This window comes from Pongo abelii, chromosome 19, assembly GCF_028885655.2.
Source record: "Pongo abelii isolate AG06213 chromosome 19, NHGRI_mPonAbe1-v2.0_pri, whole genome shotgun sequence".
Classification (NCBI taxonomy): Eukaryota; Metazoa; Chordata; class Mammalia; order Primates; family Hominidae; genus Pongo; species Pongo abelii.
In genome coordinates, this window is record NC_072004.2 from 58,429,983 (window position 1) to 58,457,928 (window position 27,946).

General features: G+C 46.9%; 1 protein-coding gene across 7 annotated transcripts in view; it reads right to left on the reverse strand.

Annotated features, from left to right (window-relative positions):
* The window catches only part of MSI2 (musashi RNA binding protein 2), a 429,533-nt gene that overhangs the window by 238,856 nt on the left and 162,731 nt on the right, over positions 1 to 27,946 (reverse strand). The gene's annotated exons all lie outside the window — the stretch shown is intronic.

The window sequence follows — 27,946 nt, forward strand, 5'->3', positions numbered from 1 at the left end:
CAGGGACAGAACATCCCACTGTTTTGCTTGCAGTAGGTCCTTCGCTTTTAGCTTCTTAGGGCACTGCGAATTCTTCCTTCCGACCATCCCCTGGCAGAGCCCCATGATCTGGTCCTGCCATCTCGCTAACCTCATCTCCCCTCACTTGCTCACTGTCGCCAGCTCCCCCTCCTTCCTTCTGTTCCCTGAAGTCACAAAGCTCCTTCTTGCCTTGGTGACTGCATGGCTGTGCGTTCTCCCTGTCCTTGGATGATCACATGCCCCAGAGATGCCTCTCTGAAGGCTATGCCTAAATCAATACCCTCACACACCCCCCACCCCACTCCCCAGTCCCTCTGTAGCCTAACACTTTCTTCCATTTCCTCTGCACCGATTGGTATCAGTAAGGAGTGTGTTCATGTATTTGTCTTCTCATTTCCAGTCTGACTCCCCATTAGATTACAAACTTCATGAGAGCAAAGAGCTTGCCATCTTACTCATCTCTGTATCCCCAATACCCAGAACAGTGCCTGGCAGAGACGGGGCATTCCTAAACATTTGTCTCATGAATCAATGAAACTCATTCCGTCACAGAACAAGGTTTGCTCTCCTAAGCTCCTAGAATAGCGTTCCATATTCTGAAAAATGGCCTGGTTCTGCTGAAGGAAGCCCAGGAAGCACATAGAATGGGGCACACTTTGGAATTCGGGGAGACACCTCCGGGGAGCACTGGTAAGTACTCGGTATGAATTCACAAAAACTAGTTGCATGTTAATATATGCTGCCCCCTCCTTAAACAGCTTATAAACACTGTAATTTTCTTCACTAAAACACTGTCTAATAGAACCAACTCCCCTAATTACAGACGTTTGTATGCATTATAATCTTTATACAATTAAACCTACTAAAAAGAATAAATGATTAAATGCACCCCCCCACCACCCTGTCACTAACCCATCCCTCCCCTAACCACCAAAAAAACAAACAACACAACAAAAGACCCCAAAGGTGCTGAGGATACCATGTTGAGCTGTAGACAGACAAAAGTCCCGGGAAATTGAAATTCAGGCTGACACAGAACTTTGTCACTATAGGAGGTAAAGTCAACTTTCAACTTCAAACCCCAGCATCGGACAGCTCAGCATCTGACTTCAATGTCACATAAAAGGCTTGTACGTATTATACAAAATGTCTCATTTCAGGAGCAAACATCTTCCTTCACACACTTCATCTCCAGACACAAACACACGGCTTGGTGACCGAAGGAAGCTTTTCTGGGATCATCTCCTAAAAATTTCACAAACGCATTCCTGGCTCGGGGGTATTTACCAGGAAGTCTGCGGCGACTCCTCTGGAGCCAGGCAGGTTTAACTGATAAGTCTCTCTTTGGGACACTGGCAGTGCATCCTGGGGAAAACATCCATCATGGAATTTCTATGAAAAACGCCCAGATATCAGCTACTCTTCCTATGCTAACACTCCACTTTTTAAAAATTCAGCATTGTGAGGAGAAAAGGGGAACTATGTCCCGTGAATGCCAGGAGCTGAGACAGGTCCTCCTGTTTGAGTGCTGAAAGGGCCATCAGCACAAAGCCATGTTATCTAAACCCCTGAAAAGCTGGTGGTTGACAAGGAAGAGCAGGCAGAGAGGCTTAATTATAGCCACAGAGCGGACACCTCCCCACCCCCCGCCAACCCTGGGCTTTCCTCTGGATGTGCCTTGAAAGGTCCCTTCTCCTACCTGGGCCACCAGGCCTTGGGCAACCAGAATAATCATTTCTGCCTTTCCAGGGACAAAGTTCTCCAGCAACAAAACAGTATGGCCTAGTGGAAAGATCTGTGTCATCTCATGGGCCCACAGTGAAGGGCTCTGGGCATCTTCTCCATGCTGTGTTCTTTTTTTCTTTTTCTTTTGAGACAGAGTCTTGCTCTCTCACCCAGTCTGGAGTGCAGTGGCACGATCTCAGCTCACTGCAACGTCTGCCTCCCGGGTTCAAGCAATTCTCCTGCCTCAGCCTCCCGAGTAGCTGGGATTACAGGCGCCCACCACCACACCTGACTAATTTTTGTATCTTTAGTACAGACGGGGGTTTCACCATGTTGGTCAGGCTGCTCTTGAACTCCTGACCTCATGATCCACCTGCCTCAGCCTCCCAAAGTGCTGGGATTACAGGCGTGAGCTACTGTGCCTGGCCTGTGCTGTGTTCTTGACTGTAAACTAGAGCAGATAACAGAATCTGCCTCCTAAGGCTGCTGATGGTTCACTGTAGATGCTGCGTGAGCAGTGGCTGTGATTATCAGACAAAGGATGCCTAGCCACGTGCAGGAATTCTGCAGGGTCACTCAGGCCTTGGTAATCTTGGCCCTAAAAGGCCTCTCGAGTCCTTTCTAAAAAAGGGTTTGGGGTGAGGGGAATGGGGCAGAAGTCAGCAAGCACTTAGGTTCTCCCATTTCTTGTCTTCTTCCCTGGCTCTGCCCCCATCCACCCCAAACCAGAGATGATGACCGGATGTCAGCTGCAATTCCTGAGAATCCGTTAGGGCATCTGACACAGACACCACTGGACTCACGAGGAGAGAGGCATCTGCCCAGTTTTTGGTAAGGAAGAAAGCAAAGTGGCATCTGCTGAGGTTTGCTGTCCCAGGCACATTGCCCTGGGTGCTCACCCTGTCCTCACAAGCCTCTAAGGTAGGGACAATGATGATCCCCTTTTGCCTCTGGAGGAACTGAGGTACAGAGAGGTGAAAAGCTTTGCCCAAGGACACAGCTAGTGAGTGACACGGTTCCGGCTGACCCCCTGACAAGCCTGCCTCACACGGGCAGAGCAAACACATTCAGGGGGCAGGGAGGAGATGGGATTTTACCTGTCGGCTCAGCCCCTAACTTGCTCTTCGACCTGAGAGACCCCTCCTAGGCACCCAGTGCTCCCCTCTGCAGAATGGAGTTGGCTCTTCCAACTGTGTTCTATGGATCTGTGAGTCACCAAGTTCTAGGGCTTTCCCACTCAAGCAGCCTTTCTCAGCCCCTTTTCCAGGCCTTTCTTTGGTGGTTGGGGTACAGATTGGGCAGCGGAGGAGAGGCAGTTCCTGCTGGTGCCACGTGTGCCCGGCACAGCTGCCAGGAAGTCCTATTAGTCAGCACCAACAGCTGCTGCCACAAACACGCGGCACAAACGGAGGAGACGCGCCCAAGACTCTGCTGAACCTTGGGGGTGGTTGGAGAATGAGAAGAGCCAAGGAAAAGCAGGGGTCCAGACCTTCCAGAGGGCTCCACACACGGCCCCCCTCCCTTTACCCAAGGCTGAAGCCACAAAGTCACCTGAAGCCAAAAGGCCTCACTCAGCCCCAGCCAGCCGGCTTGGCTGGATTTTGTTGTCCTAAGTGGGCCTTCAGCTGCAGACAGGCACAGACATCAGCCAGGCAGACAGGCCACAAAAGGTAGCTGTCCCCAGAGCCCTGAAGCCCCCAGCCATCAGGTTTCCTGTTTCCTCAGAGCAGGGAAGGTGCTGGCAGGTGGGAAGTAACCCCTAACCCCTACAAGGTGGGTTTGTAAGTATAGGGTCTCCCCCATTAGCGCTTTTCTTCACCCCTTCAAACTTTAATAAGGATGATTTTTGTAAGCATTCTCAGGCTCTCCTGTTTCAAGGAGCATTAAATTTCCAGCACTGTCTGCCAGAGATATCCCAGGCCCCCAGGGTGCCGGCAGGAGATGCCATTCTACACACCTGTCAGGAAGAAAGGAAGAGTAAGATGGCCCCAGGCCAGCGACGCCTTCCTCGCTCCCACCCCTCTGTTCTCTGGGCATTCCAGGGTCTTGTCAGCAACCCCTCTTGATTTTCATCCAGTCTCATCTTGGGCAACAGAACCTGGGGTTGTGGGTTTTTTCCCAGAAGAAGAAACATACGAGAGGCCAGTGGAGAACAAAATACCCATTTCTTCTGGGAGAAGGGGAGGGGAGATGGCTAACTGCTGGTCAGGCTGTACAAAACCCTACAGAATCCCACAAACCTCGTGCTGTTTAAGAAAAATAAACGCCCAAACAAAAACCTCTCCAAGTTCTGAATCTTACAGCAACTCCCCTTTACAAAAGTGAGGTTGTTTATGCTTGAAAACCAAGAAGGCAAATGTCTCTAGAAGGTTTATAAAAATCAGCTGTGCTGGCCAGGCGCAGTGGCTCACGCCTGTAATCCCAGCACTTTGGGAGACTGAGGCGGGCAGATCACAAGGTCAAGAGATAGAGACCATCCTGGCCAACATGGTGAAACCCTGTCTCAACTAAAAATACAAAAATTAGCTGGTCATGGTGGCATGCGCCAGTAATCCCAGCTACTTGGGAGGCTGAGGCAGGAGAATCACTTGAACCCGGGAGGTGGAGGACCCAGTGAGCCAAGATCGCACCACTGCACTCCAGCCTGGAGACAGAGCAAGACTCTGTCTCAAAAAAAAAAAAAAAAAAAAAATCAGCTGGGTTGATGTACAGGACCATGAACCCAAGCGGAGGCCAGTTTAAATGTACAACCAGCAAGGGAGGTCTCCAGGGTGAAGGGAAGAATGCCTCCCTGAGATCCCTTCACCCTTCTGTCCTCCCCATGAAGCTACAATTATGAAATAAATAGTGAAATAATAATGAAAGAAACCCCTGCAGGCATCATCTTTGCCTAAAACAGACAACTATAAAAACAATGACTACTATTGCTACACACCTACTGTGTGCCAGGCAACATGCTTAAGTACTTCCCATATGGCAATTAGTCTACATAATGTCCCTTATGAGGCTGAAATTACAGGCATAAGTTTAAATAACAACAAAAAGGAAGAAAGAAAGAACAGAATCAGGCTGAGAGAAAAGGGAAAAGAAAGGGACCCTGGTGACAGATGCCCTCTGCGCTGGACCTCACAGAGGGACTTTGTCTTATAGGGTCCTCTCTTCCTAAAACAAAGTCTCCAAGAAGTTCAGAGATTTACAACGTTATTGAGTCCTGAAGCTGAGATTCAAAACCCAGTTCCAGCCGAGTGCAGAGGTCTGTCTATATGCCAATGATACTTTCATACTTCTTGAAAAAAAATCTACCTCCCAGCAGTGAAAACCAGCCAGCCCAGCTGGTGGCAAGCTGGTGAGGTGACAGAGCAGGCAGTGTGCAGGGCATGGGGACACCTCCCAAGGGATTTAGGAGAGGCAAGGGGGGTGACCAGAGTTCATACAGGCTACTCAAGAGCCTCAGGGCAGCAATTTAGCACCAAATGCGTGAAAAAGAGTCAGCCCTGGGCCTTGGAGGGAGTGGAACCCCTCCTTCTCCTTGGTCAGCCATCTTGTCCTCATGAGTCACCAGGCCCAGGCAAGGGTGTGGGTGGTTCTGCAAACCCGTCCCCGTCAATGGAAACAGAATACAAAGACTTCATCCTCACATTAGTGGGTTACGAGCGTCACTGCCTCCTACAAAGCGCTGCCTGAAAACATCCGTCTCCAGCACGACCAGGTCCCTGCAGCCCTGGGAGAGCGGCAGGGGGCAGTGTTGACAGGAGCAAGCTGGCCAGAGCCACAGCTCCCACCTGGGATGGCCCCTGACCCGAGACCTCCTCTGAGCCCCCGGGAACCCCTCTGGCCTTGTTTCCTCAGGAGTAAAAAGAGATAGTCCAGGTCTACTCCCTCAAATGTTTCTGCGGCTTAAAATACCAGAAACACCAACATCCCAGGCATAAATAAGGGTAGCTGTGGCCTCTTGGCAGACCAGAGGACCAAGGCAAAATCCGCTTCCCCACCTCCTCAGTCCTTACCCTGCACACCAGGAAATCACGTCCACACCCATGCACAGGGGCACATAAATGAACAAACCCACGCTCAGACCCAGTACACAGAGTGTGTGAGCCTGCACAGACTGCCATTCATTCAAGTCCCATGGCAGCCTGCCAAATTATAAATAGCCCAGCTCGTTTTTAAGATGACCAGCGATTCAGCAAAGTCCTCTGGCCTTCAGCAGTATATGAGCCTCCTCTTAACCTCTTTTAGCTAGATGCTCGACAAGGAATCCAGTCTGACCCAGCCATGCTACACACACGCACGCACACACACACACCCAGCCATGCTACACACACACACACACACACACACACACACACACGGATAACAAACCCCAGGTAAGATTATCTGATAAACAGCATCTGACTGATGCTAAGTCCACAGATACGGGGTCCAAAAGAGTATCCAAGTCACAAGAATGACAAACACAAAGCTATTTCAAAGGGAATGAGAGGCACGGCTTCCCATGCCCCAGCAAGTTCTCAGCAGGCAGACCCAGCTGGCCACCCAGTTCACTTCTCAGACCTCTATTAGAGCAAGGGGCACCCATCGCTGCCTCCTCAGCTCACAGTTCAGAACAAGGCCTGCCTCCCCACCCTTTCAAGCACAGTTCAAACTGCCTTGCATGGCTTCTAGGTCAAAACACCACAAGTGACTGGTGGTTTGAAATAAACACCTAACTCTGGGGAGACCAAACAGTGGAGATAGACCACTCAGCCTCACCCTAAGCTATAATCAAAGAGATAACCATTAGTATTGAATCTTAGCTAGAACAGACCCCCCCTCTTATCCCACCCTAAGCATCACAGACAGAAGTTTCCAATGAGGAATTTCTCAATTCTCTTCATTGTTTCAATTTCCCCCTCTGGCCCTCACACACTATCCCAAGACTTCGGGCCATCCGCTAAGAAACCTGGAAATGTATTCACTTATCAGATTCTTAGGAAATAGTCCAAAGCCTGAGCCTTCTCCTATGCTGTGAGCTCCTTCTCTACTAAAAATACAAAAAATTAGTTGGGCAAGGTGGTGCTCGCCTGTAATCCCAGCTACTCGGGAGGCTGAGGCAAGAGAATCACTTGAACCCGGGAGGCAGAGGTTGCAGTGAGCCAAGATCGCGCCACTGCACTCCAGCCTGAGCGACAGAGCGAGAGATGCCATCCAAAAAAAAAAAAAAAAAAAAGAGAAAGCCTATCTCCCCAGTGCCTGGCACAGGACCTGCAATACCACCCTCCATCTAATGAATGAAAGTCACCTCAAGGGAGGTCCCTGTGGGATGTTGATGAAGGCTTGGGTTGACCCAACTCTCTGCCCGCAAATATCTAATCTCTACCAACAGCCAAGGAAGTGCTTTCTGCAGAGTCCTCCTCGTCCTCTAAATCAGGTGAGGCCATAGTTTGACTAGGACATGCCACAACCAGGTTGAGTGCAAATCCTCATCCAGACTTACAAATACCTCTCAGCTTCCAACCTGTAAAATCCCATGAATCACATAGGCTTGATCTGAGCAATCAAAAACTGCCAGAAGCCAAGGCTTCCCCAGCATCAACCAGAGGGACGGAGAACTGTGCCTTAAATCATGCCTCGGGAAACAGACACCTAATGAAAGTGTCCCCTACTGCAACAAGTCCTGAGCAACTCAACTCAACAGACATACAATAAAATTCCTAGGCCGGGCACAGTGGCTTATGCCTGTGCAGATCACCTGAGGTCAGGAGTTTGAGACCAGCCTGGCCAACATGGTGAAACCCCATTTCTACTAAAAATGCAAGATAAATAGCCGGGCGTGGTGGCAGGTGCCTGTAATCCTAGCTACTTGGGAGGCTGAGGCAGGACAATTGCTTGAATCCAGGAGGCGGGGGTTGCAGTGAGCAACATGCGCCATTGCACTCCAGCCTGGACAACAAGGATGAAACAAACTCGATCTCAAAAAAACAAAAAACAAACAAACAAAAAATTCCTATGGGAGAGCTGCAACTCTCAGACCCCAGGCTCCGGTCAGACTGGGATTGCCATGGGTCTGCTCTGCTCCTCCGACTAAATCCCTCATCTTGACCCACTTCCATTTTCCCCCTCCTAAAATACAATATTTTTAAAAATTCCTTAGAGGGAGTGTTTTATTTTCTTAACTGAACTGTGGCTTTCAAAACAGGCCTGACCTTCCTGCTCGCCACCCCTCCTTGTCACGGAGCAACAGAAATTAAATTGATTTTCCCTATCAGTGCTCTGCATCTCAGTGATCATGCCCAGCCTCCAGAAAGTCTGCTTTCTGCTCCATCTCACGAACAGAAGCCCTGTTGCTAAATCTAACCCCACTGGCTCAGGAAGGAGGGGATGGAGGAAGAAGGGGTAACTGAAGGGCACAGGTAACAATTTATAGCCCCCTTGTCACTGTGGTCTTATCTCTGCGGCCAGCCCCTTCTGAGAAACGGTACCCGTTACTGAACTCCCCCTGGGGGGAGGCTATTCCCCGGGGCCTGACTGTTTGCAACAGGTGGCCCAGTCAGGGAGAGGAAAGCTTGCTGCGGGGACCCCATCCTGCCTTCCGCACACCCTACTGCTCTGGGCACGTCCCCAGCCAGGCACCCCAGCTCGGGCTAAACCACCTGCCCCACCCCACCTCTACTGGTGCCCTGTCTCCCAGGAGCAGGGAGGTGGAGGCTGCTGCAAAGAAGGCCAAACATGCTCAGAGGGGTCCCTCCATAACCACCCAATCCAAATAAGGTCCCCTTCTCTCTTGTAGGACACACTGTGCTTTCTTTTCACAGCACCTGTGGCACTTTGTAATTACATGGGTGCATGTGCATGGCTTTCTGCATGCATCTCTAATGTTGGTCAGTCACACCACATTAGGCCCCATGAAGGTGAGACCATTGTTGCCTTCTTCTCCATGGTATTAAGCACTTCATATTTATTGAATAAGTAAGTAGAAAAAAGATGCACTTTATTACAGGCTACTAGAAGCAGGATACTAACTTATTTTGGGTTAGGCCTCTTTGGGAATTGTTTGGTCCACACAGAATGCAGGGCATAGAATACATGAACTTGCAGGGTTCTCTGTTTACCTTTTCTCATCCCTCTCCTTATTTTTGTCTTGTTAACAAGCCACCAAAAATGCATCCCTGTCCCATAAGGAAGAAAAGAGAGCCAAGGACAAAAGTTTGAAGAAAAAAGTTCATTGCAGTGAACATTGGAATTCTACCTGGCAACCCGCTGAAAACATTCTTTCCCTCCTCTCCCCAGTCCCTCCAGGCATGTCCCCCATAATTCAACCCCCAATCCATCCTATTGCCAACCATCATCCCCAGGAATGACAGTCCCACTGTAAAGTCCCTCCTTCAATTGGAATTCCAGTTCTGACCTGACCCAAGTTCATTATTGGCATCAAAGAGCTCTGGCTCATTGAGTCATCTTTCTGATGATCTGGGAGCAAAAGCCAAGAGACTTCATTTCTTTATTTCTACTTCATTTTGTTCCAAAGGGATTGGAGGTGTCTTACAAAAATAGCTACAACACGATAAAAATAGACGAAGAAATGAGTTAGGACAGGGAATAAAATAAATTCAAAAGTAAGGTTACTGCCCAAAAATATGCACCACGATTGATAAAGGCAATCCCAAGAAATGAGACACCAAAGTGTTCTTCCTGAAATTCCCTCCTCATCAGGAAGATGGAAAATATTTCTGCTGATATTCAACAGACACTTGACCTACCATCCAAGTCTCGGCTCAACCGTGGGGATTCATCAACAATGCACACACCAGGCTCCAGGCTGTAAGTGTCTCTGATGTCCTTGAATCCAATGTCAAGTACTTCTCAGCTGGGGAGAGGTGAGTTGCTGGAGTCAACCCAGAAGAAGGGACAGGAAGGGTGGGGGAAATGTTTTCTCTAAAACCAGAGTACTGTCAGTACTCATCTCTGCTTGCAGAATAACCCTGTCTGACCTTGGGCAGAACTAGATGCTCTCCTCAGTCCCTCCAATTCTAAAACTTTTATGATATTATGATTAACCACTGTCATATTTAAGGGAGTGGTTTCATTGGAATGCCCACAGCAAGCGGCATCTTTCACTTCCACTCAACTCTCCAATTCTGCGTGCTCTCAACCCCCTGCCTCCTCGGTGAGCACGGGCTGCCCAGACCCAGGGGCTCCTCTGCCCCAGGCTCTTGAACCTCTCAACTTTCATTTCCCATGCCTTCTAACACTCAGCTTAGCAGAGCAAGGCCCACGCTGGATCTCCCTCCCCACATCCACCCAGCCGAGCATCAGTTTTCTTTAATCCATACTTTTTGGAGAACCCAATAGCCAGAACACAAGTACAAAAGGTTTTCCCACACATTTGTGAACACACATTCCTCCTTCCATAATCTGCTCCCAGTCCCAGTCTATTTTCAATAGAAGATATTTACTGAGTGCATATTCTGTGCCACAGGCTCTACTAAGCCCATTTTGTGAATTTTCTCATTTAACCCTCACTGCCCCCATGTGAGGTAGTTACTTTGTTATTCTTCCCATCTTACAGATCAGCATATTGAGACACTCAGTGAGGTCAAGTCACTTGCCCAAGGCCACGCCTGTATTCAACCCCAGGTTCATCTCATTCCAAAGCTCTGAACCACTACACTGTACAGTGATGCCCGCTTCCACAATCCATTAGGAACCTTCTGATTTTAATTGCTTCATCACTCAGTTATAGATTTTTCAGGCATGCATTCATTCCAAGAGCTAACCCTCCACCTCCAGCATGGAAGTTTTGGGTTTCGTGGTCCAGCAGACCTGGGCTCTGACCCTTATTCAAGGCCCCACAACCTCTCAGAGCTTCAGTTTCCCATGTGTATAGTAGAGCAAATCCCCCAAGTCTCCTATAAGAGTGTGGCAGTTCCTGGATGGATAAAATTTTTTCTAGAAGGGATGGGCTTACCCCCTACCCCTCCGACAATTTCACATAAAACATGAATCCATCACTCAGTCCCACTGGAAGGGCAATGAATCCATCCCCAAGGACCGAGGGGCATTCCAAAGGAGACTTACGTGAGACAGCATAGCCCTGAGGCCCTCCCTGGCTGGGGAGGTCTCTTTAATGTGCAGAAACGATTTTCTAATTAAGTGGTGAGCATGCTGTATTGACTTTAAGTGCACGAGTAGCTCAGGGGAGGAAGACAGTGGATTAGAGGTGTACGACAGAAGAACTGAGCTGGGCATTAAAGCCAGATCACCTTTGGTGCTCCTAGCTCCCCACTATCCAGTCTCTACAGAACAATCTGAGTGACCTTTAAAAACACTGATCTTATCACTTGTCTGCTTAAAACCTTCCAAAGGCTTTCCATGGCACTTGGAAGAAAATTCAGACTTCTTCCCCTGGTTCACAAGGCTCTGCGTGGCCCATCTGCCTCTTCCCCAACACACCAGGTGCCATCACACCTGTCTTCCTTCTGAGTCTTGAACTACCAAATTCTGTCCCGTCACAGGGCCTTTGCACTGCCTGCTCCCTCTGCGGGAATGACTATCTCCCATATCTGCACACAGCTGGCCTCTTCCTTCATCCAGGGCTTAGCTTCAAAACCAGCTTCTGAGAGAGACTTGCCTTACCACCCCCATCAAAAGTAGCCCCAAGTTGCAACTCAAGGGAAGATCAACAAAAAATAAAAATAATAAAATAATAAAAAAGAAAGTAGCCCCAAGCAGTCTCTCTTACATTAGTGGAAATTTTCTCCATAGCAAAGAGAACTCTCTGCTATGTTTGTTATTTGCTTGCCATCTGAGTGTTCTCCCCTCAACCCTCCACTGAAATGTATGTTTCATGAAAGTGAGAGTCTTGTCCATCTTATATCCCCCAGTGCCTAACATAGCACCTGACATGTTGAAGACACTCAATCAAAATTGGCTAGCCTTATGTTCACTGCAGCACTGTTCACAATAGCCAAGACATGGAAACAACTTAAGTGCCCATCAATGGGTAAATGTAAAAAAAAAAAAAATGTGGCATATATATATATATATACTACTCAGCCTTAAAAAATGAAATTATATCCTTTGAAACAACATGGATGAACCTAGAGGACATTATGCTAAGTGAAATAAGGCAGGTACAGAAAGACAAATATTACATGATCTCACTTATATGTGGAATCTTAAAAAGTCTAACTCATAGAAACAGAGAGTATTAATAGAATGGGAGTTACCAGAGGATGGGGGTGCATGGGGAAGGTGGGAGATGTTGGTCAAAGGGTTTGCTGGTCAAAGGGAGATGCTGGACAAAGTTTCAGTTAGACAGGAGTAGTAAGTTCCAGTGATCTACAGAACAGCATGGTGGCTACAGTTAATCATAAGGTAATGCATATTTCAAAATTGTTAAAATGGGCCAGGTACGGTGGCTCATGCCTGTAATCCTGGCACTTTGGGAGGCCAAGGAGGGCAGACTGCCTGAGTTCAGGAGTTCGAGATCAGCCTAGGCAACACGGTGAAACCCCGTCTCTACTAAAATACAAAAAATTAGCTGGGCGTGGTGGCAGGTGCCTGTAGCCCCAGCTACTCGTGAGGCTGAGGCAGAAGAATTGCTTGGACCCGGGAGGCGGAGGTTGCAGTGAGCCAAGATCATGCCACTGCACTGCAGCCTGGGCGACAGAGCAAGACTCCGTCTCCAGAAAAAAATAAATCGTTAAAATGTTCTTACTACTAAGAAATGATAAGTATGTGAAGCAATGGATGTATTAACTCACGTGCTTTAATCATTCCACAATGTCTACATGTATTGAAACAAACATCACATTGTACCCCATAAATATAAACCATTACTATTCATCAATTAAAAATAACATTTTAAAAATTTAAACATCACATTGTACTTCCCCAAAAATTAAATTAAAATTTAAAATATTCATATCATACAAAAAACACTGGTTAGGAACAGAGAAGGAGGGGACCGCAGGAACATGCAACAGTACAACCATGATCCGCATGAGTGGTGCTTAAGGAAGGGGTGCATCTCTGGGGCTGATCAACTCTGAGGATAGTGGGCAATCACCCATTAACAAAGCGAGGGTCTGCATTAGGGAAGTCTGGGAGGCCAGGCAGGGGTGGCAGCTGTGTACAGTGAGAACATGCCTGCACTCAGAATTCGTGGCTTCAAAACACGGCTTCCCTATTGTCTTGGTTTCCTAGGGCTGCTGTAACAAAGTCCTGCAACCAGGTGGCTTAAACCACCAGGAATTTACATCTCGCAGTTCTAGAAGCTATTCTTCTAAAGCTCTGGGGAGAGTCTGTCCCATGCCTCGCTCCTGCCTTCTGGGGGCTCCCAGCAATCCTCGGTGTCCCATGGCTTGTGGATGCATCACTCTGATCCCTGTCTCCATGTTCACGGGGTCTTCTCCCCATGTGTGTCCCGGGTTCGACTTCAGATCTTCTTATAAGGATACTAGTCACTGCATTAGCACCCTCCTCCCAACAGCATGTTACCTAATTATATCTGCAAAGACCCTATTTACAAATAAGGTCACATTCTGAGGTTCCAGGTGAACACAAATTTGGGAGAGAACACCATTCAACCCAGTACACCCAACAACTCAGCGTATCACCTTAAAGAAGCCGCCTGCAGTGTCTGAGCCTCCCTTTCCGAGTTGTTCCATCACAGATCTCAAATCCTTTCTCGAAAGGGATGTGGAAGCACCAGTCATGGTGCCTGTCACTCTGGAAGGGCCTACGGATGTGAACTGAGTTGAGAGGACTGTAGATTCACTGTAGCAGGAAGTAGGAAGCCACTGCAAGTTGGGAACAGAGGATCATCCGCTGAAAACAGGATTTCAGGAAGTTGCGTCTGGTAGCAAAGGGCAACACAGGTTGGAGCAAGAGGGACTGTGACAAGGAATCACATCAGGAAGCAGAAGGGGTTCAGTCTTGCTTGAGATGGGGACAGCAGACAGAAGAGAGAAGGAGTGAACACAGGAATCACTTAGCAGATAAGCATCAGTCTCAACGAGTGAGTCAGGAAGAGCTGTCAGAAACGCCATTCTTCTCCCAGACAGGGACTCAGGGCAGGAGCCCAGACTGGAGTCAGTGAGGTCAGTGTGAGGAGGGTGAAGGTGAGATGAGCCTGGAACATTCAAATGGAAATGCCCAGCAGAAAGGGAGTGGGAGAGTCAGACAGGGAGAGGCCTGGGCTGCCGGCAGAAACCTGGAGGAAGAGGGAGAGTGGCCAAGGCCATGAGCATAAACATCTCTAAGGAAGAAGTCAAAGGGCCAGCTAGCATCCACCCCAAGGACAGACTGCCTGATTCCAGAGACGGCAGCTCTTCAAATGCCCGCATGTGACTGCGTCCACCTAAAAACCCAACCCCAATGCTGGGAACCACTAGAGAAATGCACACCGCAGAAACCTGAGAATGGCTATGAGCCCAGGAATACAGCCTCCTCCATAAGGAGGCAGTGGGACAAGGCATGGAAAGAAGGACACCAGCTCCAGTCTCTTCTGGGCCACCGACCCTGAGCAAGTCTCCTGGCTCCTCGGGGCCTCACACACCCTCTACGTCACAGACAAGGAAACTAAAATCCCTTCCAAAGCCGAAATTCCGTGATTCTCATCCACCAGAGCCACATTAAGTGCCTGGTAATTCAATAATTCAATTAAGAAAGCTCAATTTTTTTCAAGCTTAATATTTAATGGAAGGGTTATGAAGTGCGACACAACTCGGCGTGATTAATAGTTACAATTAAAGGCTGAACGTGTTGAGGGGAGAGAGGCACAGATTAGTGGGAACACATTTGTGCTGCAAAGGGACAGAGCAAGTTGTACCTACAGACTGGGGGAAGCCTTCTCTTCATATTCCACACCACCACCAAGTGCCCGGCGGAGTCTGTGCTGCAAGGGGGTGTTCTGTCTACAGAACCAACTGGCTGACTTGCCCAAGTGCAGGTGGACATGACTGGGGACAGAGAGTGAAGTGGGGTCCCTCCCAGCCTCCCGAAAAAATCAGAGCTTGTTTGCTGCAAAACTGGAATGAGGCCCACCCTGATGGGGCCTATCTTCTTGCCACCACAATCAAGTCTTCCAGAAGGCAAATAGGTAAGAGGAGGAATGCAATCTGCCAGACAGGAAGATGCAATGGCTGAGCTTGGACAAACAGCTCCAGGGGTGGCAGGAAGTTGTTTTGACATCTGTCTTCTCACGTCAAAGAGATCCTCATTCCAAGACCACAGGTGCCTCTGGCCTCCAGTAACCCACATGCAGGTTATATAACAGACATGCCGCACTGACCATGCTACAACACAGCTTGCCTTGGGACCCCCAAACCTACCACCTGCCTCTCCCTATAAATTCAAAGGACAGCATGGACACTCACAATGCAAGGACACAAACAGCTCATTTCACCTGTGACCCATTTAACATCTAAGGGCCTTCCCTGGCTGTGCTGCCAGTTCAGGCCCAAGGAGCTGGTGCCACCCACATCCTACATGGTGGCCATTCTGAACCACAGGGCTCTGATTTTTGTGCTCAGGAGGAGCCTGGCTCTGAGCATCAGGAGAGAAGAGAGGGCCGATGCCTAGAGTGCAACCTGCCTGGGCTCCTGTGCCAGTTACAGAACAACTGGGCCTGGAGGGATCAATTCTTCAAAACAGGAGGGTCACAATGAATGGGCAGGAGATACCATCTGACATGGAATGGGTTTCAGCAACTGAGGGCATTTCACCCAACTGTGGAATAAAACACATGGTCCTCAGTTAAAGGCTTTACAGCCAGAGAGAGGAAATGGAATTTGTTTGTTTCTAATTCTTGGAGGAGTCTTCTCCATGCTCCTAAAATCATAACCAGTGCCAAATTCAGGAAGAGGTGGGCAGGACAGCCAATGCAGATTCTATAAACAGTGAAAACTCCTTCATCTTCATGGTCAGAGGACCCCCTATGCTCTGATTCCTCCACCCAACCACCATCACAGTCTTGCTTCCTCCCACCACCTCTGCCAACTTGGGCCGCCATCCTTGGGTCAGAGGGCAAGCTAAGTCTAGAAACTCAGGGCCGCCAGCACATGGGCCAGGGAAAAGTGGGTGCTCAGAGATCTTCAGCCTTGAGAAGAAGACAGACAGACAGAATCTGTTGAGTGCAGCCCTGGAGTCTCTTATATGGGAAAATGAGAGGTGAAGAGCAAGAACAAGAAAAATAAATCCAATGAAAATAAGGCCATTACTTTAGAGGCATGCGTATTAACGAGAACTTTTGAGTGAATGAAGGAACAGCTGTCCTGCAGCACCAGCACTTCCTGAGCCCCCATGTGCCAGACCAGGAGTGGGATGGGGGGTACGAAGAAGAAACTGCCATTCCTGCCTTCAAGGAACTTGCCCCAGGGGCAGTGTGGAGACTCATTACCAACACCAGACAACCACATGAGAAGAGAAAGAAGGCGGACTTAGATTTGGCTGAAAAAAAAAAATGTTTATACTAATTAATTACAATCACTGATATGAACCGTTTGCCATTCATGCCTAATTACTGTGCAGCAAAACGATGATGTTTACCATCAAAAGAGCATCACTTCACTTTGAGGTGAGTTTTCTTTGGTGGCTACAGAATTTCCAATGAATGGGCACTGTGTACTAGTATTCATGGTCATATGCTAACAACCTCAAGACACTGGAGGGAGTTCCATCCTTATAAATAATAAGGTACATATGATTTAAATAAACATCGGATTGAGAATCACTGTGTGTGAGGTCCTCTGCTAAGGACTTCCATGCATCTGTCTCCCTTAAGACTCCCAATCCTATAAAATACTTTCTACTATATCACCGTCTTATAGACAAATTTGCCCAACGTCATACACTTGGGAAGTGATGGGGGCAAGAATGGCAGCCAGGCCTGCCTGCCTCCAGTGTCCATGTTCATCACCAGTGTGACAACTGCAGAGCGAATGTGCTCAAAGTGTGGAAGGACACACACCAAAATGCTGGTTCTCCAGGATGAGACAAGAAATTCTCCCTTTTGCTTAGCTATTTTAATTGTTGTTGTTTTTTAAATTATCTAATCAATGTGAAAGACCTGAGGGTTTGTTGTTCCGATGGTTTGTTTGTTACAGACTAGAGCTCCACTGGCTATGACTCCCCACAACCAGGAAGCCTAATCAGGGGTGGGGAGGTGGGAGTCCAGGCACACAGGGCAGGAAAAACCCTTGCTGGTCATCCAGGCCAACCTTCAATGTGCTGCAAATGTCCTTGCTATCTGGTCCCTAACAGATGGTCCTCACTTCATCACAGCCTCCCTGGATGCCGGATGAGTAGATGGAAGCTCCAAAAACATCCAGGCAGGAAGGACAGCGGCAGCAGGAGTCACTGGATGGTCATTACAAACATCACCCTTTGCCCAGTGTCTGGCAGCACACGATCAGCCTCTCCTTTTCTCACCGGGACAGCAAAACTACTAAAGATAATCTCTTTAGACACACGCAAAACCCCAAAGTTTCCAAAACTGGGGCCAACCTTTTCTCCCCCAGGCACCTTAGAGCAATGGTGCCTATTTGGAGGCTGTGCGGGATCAGCCTGAAATGCAGGGTTAAGTCGGCATAGCCCAGGTGCCATCTAGAAGGCCCTACCCACATGAAGGGAGATCTACAGGGGTTAGACTGAGGACACACAGATCCAGGAAGGACCGCTCGCTCTCCATGTTATGAAGAGCCAGATATGCTGGGAAAGGTCTTGAGGGCACTAAGGATAAGGACTATGTCAAATGCACTATATTTAAGCGTGGGGGATCTTTTCCGCCAGACACTCTGGAGTCCCAATGCTAGCCCTGTACCTGGCCGATAGAATGCATCACAAATGTATACCGATCATAAATATATGCTGGCTGGTAAATATATTATTACTAGGAGAGCAGAAGGCACTCAAATCACAGAGTAAAAGGAACTGAAAGAACTGGGCATGTTTACCTTGGAAAACAGACAACACGGCGAGGGTGGGAGGCAAAGGAGACCTCATAATTGTGCTCACACAATTCAGCTTCATGGTAAAGTAGACAAAACATGATATTTGAAATCAGAAGACCTTGGTTTGAGACCCAGCTTGTTGCTACTCAGCTAACTTTGTGTGCCTCTAGAAGGATTACCCTCATTCTAAATATGAAAACGGGTAATGAATGTTTCACAATTGTAGCTGTACATTAGGACTTTTAAAAAAAGATGCCCAGCCAGAAGCAGTGGCGCACACCTATAATCCTGGGTTCTTAGAAGGCTGAGGTGGGGGGATCACTTGTGCCCAGGAGTTTGAGGCTGCAGTGAGCCATGATCAGGCCACTACACTCCAGCCTGGGTCCAGCCTGGGCGACAGAGCAAGGGCACATCTCTTTTAAAAAATAAAATAAAATAAAGGCCAGGTAGGGTGGCTCATGCCTGTAATCCCAACACTTAGGGAGGCTGAGGTGGGAGGATCGCTTGAGCCCAGAGATGGGGGCTTCAGTGAGCCATGATCATGCCACTGCACACCAGCCTGGGTGACAGAGTGAGACCTTGTCTCATAAAAACAAACAAAGATGTTTAGATTTTACCACAGTCCTACCATCTAATCTCCGAAGATGAGTCCATGAATTTGTATTTTTAAAAAGCTCTTTAGATCATTATAATATATAGCCAAATTTGAGAACCACTAACGTGTATATCAAAGCACTGATATACAAACATTCCTTTGCTCCCGTTTTCTTGCTGACCTTCTCCCCACTATCACCCTGTTCTCCTGCCGCATTCCCCTTGCTGAGATAGTGAAAATATCTTTTATATGTCTATATAGCTAATCTATATAATATATAGTAATATCTATGTCAATATATATTAAAGAATTATTCAAAATATGTGGGAAAGGGAAACAGTTGTCCCACTGCAGAGCTCACAAAGCCAAAATAAGGAACTATGTGCTCTTTAAGCAGGGAAGCAGATTTTTACTCCTGAAATGTTCTTCCTTAAGCCATTAAAAGCTGATCAAATATGAAAGATTAAAAGAGATTCCTAACAAATCAAATTTGTCAGGAATATTGCAGATGAGATTCCCATATGGATTGGATGGAGAGGCTGGATTAAATAACTTTGTAATTCAATGTATTAATAATTAATGACATGGCAACATTTATTAACCCCCATATGTAAAGTGTGTCTGACACTTCACGTATGTGGCCTCATTTCAGCCTTAGAATCACATAATGAGGAAAGTGGTTTTATACATTTCATTCATCAGCGGGAGAGAAGTAGGGTCCCACTCATACCCTCAACTGCAACCAAGCTGGTTTCCCCACATCCTGTGAGGTCCCTGTACACCTTCCTGCCTTTACTTTTTTTTTTTTGGAGACAGAGTCTCACTCTGTCACCCAGGCTGGAGTGCAGTGGTGCGATCTCCACTCACTGCAACCTCCGCCTCCTAGGTTCAAGCAATTCTCCTGCCTCAGCCTCCCAAGTAGCTGGGATTACAGGCATGCATCACCACACTCAGCTAATTTTTGTATTTTTATTAGAGACAGGGTTTCACCATGTTGGCCAGGCTGGTCTTGAACACCAGACCTCAGGTGACCCAACCACCTCGGCCTCCCAAAGTGCTGGGACTACAGACGTGAGCCACCACGCCCAGCCTCTGCCTTTACTCATGCCAGTCCCAACTAGAAGAAACAGAGCTTCTCTTGATGAGAAACCTTCGAAGCAATTCAACAGTACCTTCCGTGGGGGCACCCCTGGCTTCAGCCTGGTGAAGAAGTGATTTTAAAATTCAGAAGCCCTGGGTCCAGTGGACACCTGCATCTCCCATTTCCCCAAGAGATGGAAAGAGTTTGCTTCCATTTAATCTCTTCCTCAAACACTTCTCTGTCAGGCCATGCTTCATGAAAACCTTCACTCTAAAGCTGAACAGTGCAGACCTCTATTGAAATAAAGGTTCTGTGAACTCTAAGCCTTTCTTTGGAGAAGGTTTTTATCAAATGCAGATGTAAAAGGTAACAACAGGAGAGGAAAAAGGCCTGTGCCCCAGGCCTGTGCACTTCCAAGGCTGTATGGACACCCATTCATCACCTGCACGAGGATGGGGACACTGTCACGGCACAGTCACCTCAGCACCTGGTACATCAAAAGCACTCAACAACCATTTACTACTGAATGAAAAAAATAAATTAAAATGTATATAAGATCAAAAACATGTCTACAATGGGGGAAAAGTTGACTCTCAGAGACCTCCTAATGCTAAAACTTTATAATTGGAGAAAAATCCCAAAATGGGTACTGGGTGACTACTGAGTGTAGGGCACTGCCCCACATGCCGTGAGGACGCACATAAGAGCAGCAGGAGGGAAGAGATAAACAGGTAAAAAGCTGAACGTTATCTTAAAAGAGCAATGCAAAATTTAAATAACAATGGTAATGCTTTCACAAGGCAAGATGTAATTGCCAAATGTATTAGATGAAGGAAAAAGTCAGTATTTGTCTTCAGCTGTATCCTTTCTAGGACAGAACCGGTATGCAGCTAGGAACAATGATCAAAAACCCATTAAAAATCACGACTAAACACATCCACTTGAAAACATTTTATTTGCCACCATTTTTGTTTCAAGATGACAATCTGAAACAGAAACACAACCCCCGGTCTATCCTGAAACTCTCCTGCATGTATCTCCCTCAGTCAAAACCATTTAAGACTTCACGGATTATCAGAGAACAGAGAGGCAATGTAACAAGCATTTAAAAGCCAAGGTATAACAGATTCCTCACTCTTCAATATTAAAAAAAAATGTTCCATATGACAAATTTCAGAGGAATGTAAATTTTAGAAAGACTTGGGCACAAAAATCCTAAGACCAAAAGCTCAAGCTCACTCTTATGCTGCCTTAACTGGTAGAAATGTAAATTAGTACAACCTCCCTGTGGGGCAGTTTGGCAATAAATAGCAAATTGTAAAACGTATTATTATCTCCTTATTGTAAATTCCTAGAAGTGGAATTGCTAGGTCAAAAGTATTGCAGTAGCAGGAGAGAAATGCATGCACAAGGGCGGTCCTGCCAGAACTGGCTGTAATACCAAACAATGATCATAATGATACTGCAAACAACCTAAATGATCCTAACTAAGGGTTTGCATAAGTCAATCACAGTGCATCGATATCACAGAAACAATGAAGGCAACAAATATGACCATGTAGGGTACAATCACATGGAAAAATGCCTCTGACATACTACTGAACAGAAAAGGACCTCTGGCAAACACAACATATGATCTCATTTATATAAAAGTGTACACAACCATATGTTTATATATGTGCAGACAGACCTCTGGAAGCCTACACCAAAATGTTACTGTGGGTTCATCTCATGGTGATGAGATGAGAGGATTTGTTAGTTCTCTGTTTACTTATGTATTTAATTTTTTCTAGTATGCCTTTTCGTTTTTAAACAAAATCATAATGCTGTTAAAAATAAACTTCCTTCATTTACAGATCACCCAATTCTGTGCAAAATGTGGGACTTTCTTCACCACTGATCCCAGAAGCTGAGTCCCAACTGTAGTTGTGGAATATTCCAGAATAACTCCATGCAACTCACCTACAACCCTGGCCCTCCCCTCTTCAGGATACTGGGCAGGATTAAATGTGAGAGTAGTGCATTCCGCCACCCTGGGAAGAAAGGCTTTTATAGCTCATGATTCCCAGGCCATTCCAAGTGCTTCCTGAGTCCTGCCCCACCTCCTGCAGGGCCGGATGACTAACCCTGCCCCAGGAAGGAAATGGGGCCTCGCTGAGGATCAGAAGTTGGACCTCATAAAATTGCAAAGCAGATCAGGTGTCTGACTCCCAAGCACAGCCTCCAACAAATCCCAGGAGGGTCTGCTGGGCTAAGCTCCTCCCTCTTGGTTCTAAACCACCTCATCTGCAAGCAAAGGGATGACACTGGCTGCCCTGGAGTCATCAGACCCCTGCCCTAGAGTCATCAGGCGCAGAGGCCACAGGCACCCCGAGAAGGCAGATAGGGGCCCAGCAACCCCCAAGGGAAGCACTTCCATCTACCTGGCAGGTGCATGCAGCCTCTGGAAACCAATATGGAAGCCACCCCTGAAGCATCAGGAGACATCCAGAGCCAGCAGCTATGACACTAGGTAGTCATGTGTTAATGGCTCCCAAGCCTCACACCACACAGACTCCAGGAGGCCAGGCGGCAGCTCTGTTTTCCAACTTCTGGAGCTATGAGCAAACTTTCAAAGGATCTCCAGAAGAAGAACAAAAGGACTGAAAGAGGGAACCCGCAAGTCAGAATTCCCACTCTGAGCCAGACACAGGCTCTTCTGTGCCTCTGTTAAGCCCCAAGGCAGAGAGAGCGCTCATCTCCCATTTAGGAAACAAATACTCAGAGAAGCTAAGAGACTGGCTCGAGGGAACAGAGCTACTAGGTAGAAGATCTTCAAATGTATGTCTGATTTTTTGCTCCTCATCCCACAAGGCTACCTTGGAGTATTAGAGAGACTGCATTTTTCTCTTTCTAATTCATTTAGTCCTTCATTCTTTTGTTTGAAGAGCTTAACAGAAGACAGCTCCTACACAGGGCTCTCTCTTTCCAGGTAATAACAAGCTCCGAGAACGTTCGGAGAGTTCAGATTCATGCTGTCCCAAAGGATCTCCGAGAAGAACCAGCCCTCCACACAACCAGCTGGAACATCACAGTGATTGCCCCTGCAGGAGATGTATATAATAAAAATTGAATGCTGCAGCATGAACTTCATACATACTTGTCCTCTTGGTTTATTCATCAGAAATAATTATCTGTGCTTGCTTTCACAAGAGCACATATTTTATAGGGTACATTAAAATTTAATGGACTTTTAATAATATTGTAACTACCGCAAGAGAAAAACTGGAAAAAGCTGTGCCACATGTCTTTGTGGCATTTTGGTGGTTTGGCTCCAGCTTCGCAAAGAAAGAACTCATTTGGTGAGGAGGGGCGGGCAGGAGAGAGTGAAGAACCCATGCAAAACGCTGGGTGGGTATGAAAAATTTTATATTTGACTACTGGCATGAGAGATCTGTGCTGAGGGAGGGAAGTCAAGAAGGAAAGATGCCAAATCAACAGGCGTACTTTAACAAATGGTAAATTATGCTGGACTTAACCTGACTTTGGGCAACTTGGGATGTAGTTCAGAACTGAAGGAGGACGGTGATGGTGATCCATGCAAGAGACACTTCAATTGTGGAAAGGCATGAGCAGGTGCTGGCCAACAGAATAGAATGCAACTACAGGGCCAGAAGAGATCTGAAATCTCGTCCAATGTCTACAAAGCCGAAATTTGTAGAAAAGATAGCCAAGGCCCAGAGAAGTAAGACGAGGCCCAAGATCACAAAGGAAATTAGCAGGTCTTTACATTTCTGTCGGGCTTCTTCTATTACTGTGTGTGGCCCAGGTTAAAAGCATATACTTAAATCTAACTCTAATGGCAAAGATAATGTTCTCAAGTCTTTAATAAACTGCTGGGTTGCAAGCTGCACATTTTTAGCCATTTCTGGGAAATTTAATTTCATTAATTTTCATAAGCCATCCCATGGTTTTTATTTTGATATGCATCACAAAAGATCACTCTATTTTAACTTTTTGGGAAAAGTTATTTCTCTCCCTATGGGACTCGAATCCACATACCTGAAGTACTCATTAAAGAATAGAGTCCTATCTAGAGGCCAAGATGAGGTGGCCCCTTTAGTTCCTCATAGAAGGCTACTATACACGCACCCAGTACAGTCATCTGGAGCCTCCTGAAGTGTCACCAGTCCAGAGACCAGTGTCTATTTCTGGACAAAGAAAGAAACCCACGGTGCCCTGCCACCAGTGATGCATCCACAGCCAGGCTGACTCACCCATTCGTAAGTGCACTGCCAAAAATAACACCTTGCCAAAATTACGTTGCCTAATCTTTGACAAAGTAATATCCAAATTAAAATGAAAAAAAGGCTTAAATGTCAAGTGATGATGGTGATTTACGCTGTACTGATTTATATAATGCGCCACTTCTCAGATGGGCAGATTTTTCCATGACATCAAAGCAGGCCACGAGCAGGGTTAGCGGTGACAATGATGGCTGGAGAATGAGCGTGGGTCTGGAGTTTGCTAGCCCTGGATTGAGCGCTCTCTCTGTCCCTTGGCAGCTTTGTGCCATTGGGCATGTACCTTCCTGTCCCAGACCCTCATTTTCCTCACCTGTGACAAGGGACAAAAGAATACCTACCTCACAGGGAGACTGTAAGAATTACCCATTTATCTTTTTTTTTGAGACTGACTCTCACTCTGTCACCCAGGCTGGAGTGCAGTGGCGCAATCTCAGCTCACTGCAACCTCCGTCTCCCGGGTTCAAGCGATTCTTCTGCCTCAGCCTCCTGAGTAGCTGAGACTAGGGGAGCCTGCCATCACGCCTGGATAATTTTTGTATTTTTAGTAGAGATGGGGTTTCACCATATTGGCCAGGCTGGTATCGAATTCGTGATCTCATGATCCGCCCTCCTCAGCCTCCCAAAGTGCTAGGATTACAGGCGTGAGCCACCGCACCTGGCCCCATTTATCTATTAATAAAAGCAGTTCGTGTAGTACCTAGTACATAGTGGAGATGCAATTAATGAGAGTTATTATTAAAAATACCTGGTATTTACTATCACTAAATATGATTTGAATGGATTGATAGTTCCTTTCAATTTTCATATGTAGAACTATAATTGTAAAGCTGTGTAACATTTGATAGTATTAAATACTAAACCACTGTGTAATTAAAGCCCAAAATGTCAAACACTGCAGCATAAACTACCTGACAGGCCTCCAAATGCCCTTTCACCAAGGTGTGATTTCTATTTATTTTGCTTTGCTGTTATTTTTGTGGTTTTGAGATGAAGCCTCACTCTGTTGCCCAGGCTGGAGTGCAGTGGTGCAATCATAGCTCACTGCAGCCTCGAACTCCTGGGCTCAAGCGACCCTCCTGCTTTAGCCTCCCAAGTAGCTAGGAGTACAGGCACATTTTTTGTACAGATAGGGTCTCACTATGTGACCCACACTGGTCTCAAACTTCTGGCCTCAAGCGATCCTCCCCACCTCGGCCTTCCAAAGTCTTGGGATTATAGGCCTGAGCCACTGCACCAGGACTATTTATTTTGTCTCAGTAAAAGTATACTGTGCCTGAAGAGAAGGAGGAGAAGGAGAAGAAGGAGGAGGAGGAGGAGAATGAATGTGGAGGAGGGAGAGAGGGAGAGAGGCAGAGAGGAAGTCCACCAGTAGTCTAGAAGGTTCTACATTCCCAGGCCTGGTCTCTTACTGTTGCCACCTTCAGGAAAAACCTCTCCTTCTGATCTACTCCGTCCTGTGCACGCATCAGGCCTTCCACACGCCCCATGTTCACACCCTACATACACACACAAGCTGTAACTATCTACAGCTGGAGATACTCCGTCAAAGTAATCACACGACCTCTCAGTGTCAACATGCGCTTTGACAGAGGGTGAGGGAACTGCCACGGGGCCATTAAGCGTGGACATTAAAAGCGCTGATGGAGCTAAAACACATTAACCTGTGGAGGAAGCTAGGCTATCAGCTGCAGCTCCACCGACATCATAAAAAGTAAAGAGGCCTCAGTAAGGGAACCAATATTACAGCCATTGATATAAATTATACCTCAGAACAGGGGAGAAGGGGGTGGGGTATAAAAATGGAACAAGTTCAAACTTCTTTTATTGTAATAGTCTCCAGTCGAGCATAATCACCAAAGCTATAGTGCAATACGATTGCCAAAACTAGACAAACATCTGTGAGATGGATTCATCTCAGAGGGGAGGCCAACAGCTTGTTATCATTAAAGCGGCGATGCTCGCTCTGCGCCTGAACTGCAGGCCGCCTTGTTACTGCGTTTGCGGAGGCAATTGTACCAGATGTTGGCAACTATCTTCAGATAGATGACAGGCACCTGCTGTTGAGGAAATTAAGCTCCTCATTGGCCTCTCTGATTTGGGGGTGGGGAGGAAGGAGCAAGAAAAAGTGACCCTTCCAGATATCCCATGGGACAGGCACTAACCCAAGAGGGTGGTTGGAGCTTGCCAGATGGGCAGGCCAGCTCAGCTCCTGGTGTCAAAGACCCAAGAAGGGCCCACGGGGTGCTGGTGGAAAGATGGAGAAGTTTGGGAGGAATCTAATTCAGGCTGGGGAAGTACGGAGCTCTGCGCCGACTCCCTCGGCAGGTTGCTCTTGGTAACGGTCTCGGAGACTCTTCAAGAGATCCTAAATTTGAAACATGGCTATGGACATTAATCATCATTAAAAGCCAAACAGGCAATTTTCAAACCATGTCATGCTGACTCAGATGGAGACAAAGGCTCCAAAAGCGGGGGAGAGCAAGGACAAGAGAGATAAATACCACCCATGCCACCATGGACAAATAAAAATCATGAGAGCCCATAATTCATTTTTCAGAGCGCCCCGAACATCAGCCGCTAGTTATTTGACAGAAATGATTCATTCCAAAGTTGGCAGGGCTGACCCATGTCTACCTTGCTGGAGGGTGGCCTATGAGAAAGATGCTGATAAAATGCAACCACCTGCGTCCTGGACCCCAGAGGTGCAACCTGACTCCTTTTCAGCAGAGGGCAGTCAACAGAGCTACCCCAGGACCCAGCAGATGGGTTCAGTCCCAGAGCACTGGTGATCTCCTTACAAGGTCGTCAGATCATCTTGGCCTTCCATTATTTCTGGGCAAGTAGTGATTCTCCTTCCTCTTGGATTATCAAATTTGAACCAGGATACCCCATACTTGATTCATTGTTACTACAATTACTGACACAATCTAACACCAACACCAACAACTGTCCTCAGTGAGAGGCAGCAGTGCGGACTCAGGGACAGAAGCAGGCCCAGCCAGGACCCATGGTGTCCTGACTGAAGAGACCAAGGTCAGAATGTTATTCTTGAGCCTCAGTTTTCTCATCTGTAAAAGGGTCTGCAAAGCCCCTTCTAGGTCTACACAGCTAACAGCCCTAAACTGTTCTCATCACAACCAAAGAAATTAGATGGCTTGGTGCAGCTAGTTGAGAAATGTAATAGCTGGCTGGCGCAGTGGCTCATGCCTGTAATCCCTGCACTTTGGGAGGCCGAGGTGGGTGGATCATCTGAGGTCAGGAGTTCGAGACCAGCCTGGCCAACATGGTGAAATCCCTTCTCTAGTAAAAATACCAAAAAAAAAAATTAGCCAGGCATCCTGGCGAGCACCTGTAATCCCAGCTACTCGGAGGCTGAGGCAGGAGAATCGCTTGAACCTGGGAGGCAGAGGTTGCAGTGAGCTGAGACTGAGCCACTGCACTCCAGCCTGGGTGACAGAGCGAGACTCCATCTCAAAAAAAAAAAAAAGAAAAATGTAATAGTTGCGTTAAAGTCCAAGTTTTCTATCTCTACTGGTAGCCCAATTTGGGGGGTCACTCTAATATTTAGCCACAAAACAAAATGGAACATGCCTTTTTAGCCTGTAATTAAGGTTGTTTCATGTCCTTAACCAGCAAGAACTTCTTTGCTCTATTTAAAAAAAAAAAAAAAAAAAAAAAAAACCTCCATATTTCAAAGTTCCTAGGACAGAAATGATGAATTTTCAGAGAAACACTTACTAGAGAATACAGAAATCAAGGCATCAATTTAATTTCACACTCTACCTGCCTTAGACTAATTTGTGTAAATTACATTTCATACTAAGAACCTCAGCCCACGTGACCACAATGGAGAAATAAGCAGCTTGCATCAAATTGAGTTTTTCAGGTATAAATATATAGCTCTTTTTAGTGTGTGAATGTTTAGCTGAATTTTCAATAAAGGTTTTATATAAAAATTTCCAAGTGTTAATTTCCACCATTTTCATTGACATGTCAATGTCACTGGGTTTTTACAGACCTAAGCAGTGCAGATTAATCCATGTGGATCCATTTTTTCCTCTTTTAGAAAAATGATTACAACCAAATTCTCAGCTTATAGATGTGAATGAGCAGAGTCAAGGACTCGTTGCATAAAGCTGCATAAAAGTTCCCACTTTGGCCTTCCACTTTCAGGAATGTGGCCAGACAAGCATTGCATGACGAGCAAGCCTTTGCACACGTTTGTGGATACGATCCTCCAGCTTGTGGCTACCACGTCCACACAGAGCACCTGTCCTTGAGCAACAGCACCCCACAGCCCAAG